The sequence below is a fragment of the Urocitellus parryii genome, chromosome 10, assembly GCF_045843805.1.
Source record: "Urocitellus parryii isolate mUroPar1 chromosome 10, mUroPar1.hap1, whole genome shotgun sequence".
Taxonomy (NCBI): Eukaryota; Metazoa; Chordata; class Mammalia; order Rodentia; family Sciuridae; genus Urocitellus; species Urocitellus parryii.
This window is the reverse complement of record NC_135540.1, coordinates 94,466,700-94,471,170: the sequence shown is the minus strand read 5'-3', so window position 1 is coordinate 94,471,170 and position 4,471 is coordinate 94,466,700. Positions and strand designations below refer to the sequence as shown.

At 42.9% G+C, this 4,471-nt stretch overlaps 1 pseudogene; it reads right to left on the bottom strand.

The window, feature by feature from the left end:
* Positions 1 to 1,158: 1,158 nt before the first annotated feature.
* Positions 1,159 to 1,713, bottom strand: LOC113196083 (proline-rich protein 3 pseudogene; annotated as a pseudogene).
* Between the last annotated feature and the right edge of the window lie 2,758 nt (positions 1,714 to 4,471).

Sequence of the window (4,471 nt, the reverse complement as noted above, 5' to 3'; positions counted from 1 at the left end):
CTAATTACAATATACAATTTAATTGAGAAAAAGGCATGCATATTTTGAGGGGTTTCCATTGCGTTTATTACTAATAAAAAAATATGTTAAAAAGAAAAAAAATTCATTCTCAGTTCTCCAACGGCTCTCATCCCTCCCTCTTGCCCACACAACTCCTGACCCATTTCCTCAGGGCCAGCTCAAAACTGAACCTATTCCTGCCATTTTCACAGAAAACAACCAGTGCCAGGGATGTGAGGGAAGAGTGTCAGATCAACAGTTCTGTCCAGGTTCCACCCAAAGATAGGCCAGGTGGAGATTCACAGAATTCAGATGAAAGGGCTGGTGGCTGCACATTGGCATAGTCTAACTCAAATGGGCTGAAAAAGAGCTGGGTAGGGAGGCCCATCTGAGGCTTTATAAGACATCACTGGCCTGTGTCAGACCAAGAATAATCAACACCAGGAGAAGTACAGGGAGGTCCAGGGAGGCAGCCTTGTGGAATTTCACAATTCTCCCAAGTTGGGAAATCACACAAATGCCGCAGATACTGAGAGAGGCTACGGGGGATGCAGTTTCACAAAGCACAATGATCACAGACCATAGCGGTGAGGATCATGCTACTGACAGACAAACTACGAAATCTAAAAGCTGGGGCAGTTGCCTTTCGGGGAGCAACTCTGTACCAGTCACCCAAACTTGACCCCAGGTCAGAAAACCTGGCGAGTTTCCCAAGCTGCTGAAAACACTGGGATGTCACATAAAAAGGACTTAAAACAAGCAGCTAAAGTGGGTAGGAAACCACTCCAGGGCTCTCAGGGATTGAGGGCAGTACTGGGGACAGGTGGACAGATGCACAAGAAACAGCACCAAAGAGGTTTCCTGTTCAGCAGTCATTTGGCGAAAGGCAAGAAGATCCAGGAGGCAGTTGAAGGGAGGAAGAAGGGGTCCCAAAGGCATGTCTCTGGAGGCTGGATCAGAATACAGAGCGCACTGCGCACCAGTGATGAAACACAACTCTGGACCCCAAACCAGGGAGGTGGTGGATGGGGGTGGATGTGTCATTGACCGAGGGTGTTGGGAGGAAGAGCCTCACAGTAGCCATCACAGGGCTATAGGGAAATACATGGCCGCTGGGTCACAGAGGGCTCCTTCCAGCCTGGATGGGAAGGCACAGTCTCACAGAGGAGGTCCATTGACGCCTGGGTGGTAGAAGGCACAGAGGTCTTCATATCTACAGTGGCCTTTTTTGGAAAAGTATCGACAGACGGGGCGGTCAGATTTGTCTTCCATAACCTGGGGGCCATCCTTAGGCGGGCAGGTATTCTTGATAAGAGACCAGCTTTTGAGCCTTCGAGAGTTTCTCTGCTCTTTGTGGAAGCTTTCTCTGGAGGGACCCCCATGGACCGGCCCCAGAAAAGGGGGTTCAGCACTGAACCCCCACCAACCATGACCATATGGGCCAGACCTGGGTCCGAGGCCTCCCCAGATTGGGCCTCTGCTCCAGGGAGGAGGTGGGAGACTCATCAGTGGTGGAATCATCAGTCCCCTTGATTCTGGAGGACCTTTGTGAAGAGCTGATTTGGGGTCATCAGGCTTTCCACTGGCCTTGTGGGGAGGGCCCAGAAGGCTGGGTGGTCCGATGGGACTCTCATCCTCCTCATCTCCAGTCTCTTCCTGCTCGGGCAGTGGTGGCTGCTGCTGTTGCTGATTCTGCTTCTTTGGTTTCTGCATCGGGGCTGCAGAGAGATTTGGAGGGCAGTGAGCAAGGCATGCATATTCTTGTTTTCACTAAAGACTAGCAGTCTCATTCCCAGATGGAAAAAAAATATTCCATTTGTTTTAACCAACATAGTATAAGAGTTATAATCTCTCCTCTACAATCTTGGTAGCACTCACCTTTCTAATTATGACCAATTGTTTCTCAGTGTTATATTCAGTTCCATTTCTTGGATTACTACCTTAGATACTCAGTGGCAAATCAGGCTTTTATTTATCTAAATTACCAATGTATATTCTTTGACTATTTTTCCACTTAAATTTCTACGATTTTCTTGTTATTCTTAAAAAAAAATCACTTCATATTCTTTTAAAAAAAAAAGGTCTCTTCTTGACTTTGCATGCAAATATTATCTGCCAAACAATCAAATAGCACCTTACTCTGTCTATAACAGCCTTTGTTGGGCAAAAATCTTTTATTTCAACAAAAGCAAACCTAACTATTTAACATCTTAGAATTCATACCTTTGAAATCTCATCTAAAACGTCATCCTCCTTCCCTGTTACAAAATATTCTGTGTTTCCTTCTATCAGTGGCATTTAACCTTGTATAGTAAGGCCTCTAACATCTCAAACCTACTGCTGTATTGGTAAAACAGAAATCAACTTTGTTTTTCTCTTTATAGTAAGCCAAATTTCTCCAATGTCAACACTAAACTGCCTAAATTTGTGGTTCATTTTTATCATACATAGTATCCCTAGAACAAGCATATTTCTCAGGAAGAACTCAAGATTGCAAAAGATTTTCACAGAAGTTACTGGGTCTCTTATTAAAGCATATGCAAAACTGGTGAGTCTCCTATATTCCCTTTTAATTGTTCAGGACCCAACTATTATGGTTCAGAAATGAGGTGTTCCCTAATAGCTCACCTGTGAGACAATGAAGAAGGTTTATAAGGGGAACAGTTGGGTTATGAGAGCCTTAATCCAATCAGATTGTTAATCCCCTTAAAGGGATTAACTGGGTAGTAATAGGCAGGTGGGATGTGGCTGGAGGAGGGGGGTCATTGGAAGTGTACCTTTGAGGTTTACAGTTTGTCTTTGTTGAGCAGATTTCTCTCTGCTCCTTGGTGGTCATGGCCTGACCTGCTTTTCTCTGACACACTCTTCCAAGATGATGTTCTGCCTCATCTCAAGCCCCAAGGAATGGAACCACTGTGTATGGACTGAGACCTCTGAAACTCTGAGCCACAAAATAAACTTTTCTTCCTAAAATTGTTCTTGTCAAGCCTTTTAGTCACAGCAATGAAAAAGCTGACTAAAACACCAACCATAACTTATCATTACATTTTTCCCATGTGGTATTTAATTAGTACCTATTTGCTTCACTCTTCAAAATCACTTATATTTTTTAAACCACCAAACTTCTTCATTGTAAAAGTTTCCCTTAGGAAATAGAAATCTACCCAGTCTTCACGTTAGGGCTTCTTAAAATTCTATACATTTGTTGGCAGAGGTGAAAGCTAACTTGCTCCACCTATGCAACATTGGTCTTCCTGAGCTAACTTGTGAGGGACTTTTTTTCTAGAAGAGCTACATAAAGTGACAGGAAAAAATATTACGCAGCATGAATAATAACAAATGGGTAATCAAATCTCATGCTTCAAGAAATAAAGTAATTACTGCAGGATTTAGAAACTGGAGCCTATCTCATCCATAAATAGCACTGTCCAAATCACTAGAGACTTTGTATATAAATGTGTATGTGCATTTAAGTATGTATGTTAATATGGGTTTGTGAGTGAGAGACAAATCATATCTATTAATAGAGACCTTGGAGTGAGACCGAGTATGCTTCCTCCTCCTAAAATTCTGTATCATTCAGTAGAAGAAATCAGAGCCTAGATTGTACAGGATTTTGTTCTATACAGACATAATAAATCTGAGATTTTCTTTGTTTGTCCATATCCTTTTGCTCACTAGAAAATAACCTCCCCTGATGCTGTGCTAAATTCAAAAATGCCAACCAACACTCATGAAAGATATTGCTTGTAGAATTCATCTTGCAAAACACTTATTCCTCCTTCTTGTGGCTTGGATTAATTTGACAGTTTGGGAGCAAATCTGGCATTTTTCACAGTATCACCACTATATAAGAAACAATAATAAAAAAACAGCACAATCCTGCACACTCTTCCTTTCCAACACGGGCTGGGCAGAATAGCTTCTGCAATGAAGCATAGCAAAAAAGGGGCAGATCTGCCATCAAAAATGCGGTGACCTTGGGCTGGGGATGTGGCTCAAGCAGTAGCGCGCTCGCCTGGCATGCGAGGGGCGCTGGGTTCGATCCTCAGCACCACATAAAAATAAAAAATAAAGATGTTGTGTCCTCCAAAAACTAAAAAGTAAAAATTTTAAAAATTCATTCATTCGTTCATTCTCTCTCTCTCTAAAAAAAAAAAAAAAAAAGTGGTGACCTGAGGATAATACCATCAACACTCACACCTGTCATCCCAGCAGCTTGGGATGTTGAGGCAGGAGAATAGCGAGTTCAAAGCCAGCCTCAGCAATGGCAAGGTGCTAAGCAACTCAGTGAGACCCTCTCTCTAAATAAAATACAAAAAAATAGGGCTGGGGAATGTGGCTCAGTGGTCGAGTGCCCCTGAGTTCAATCCCCTGTTACCCACCCACCCCCTCAAAAAGAAACCAGAAGTTTGTTATGAAGGAGGTGGGAACTCCAAAAGTGCAGACGGATACCAAACTCAATAATCAT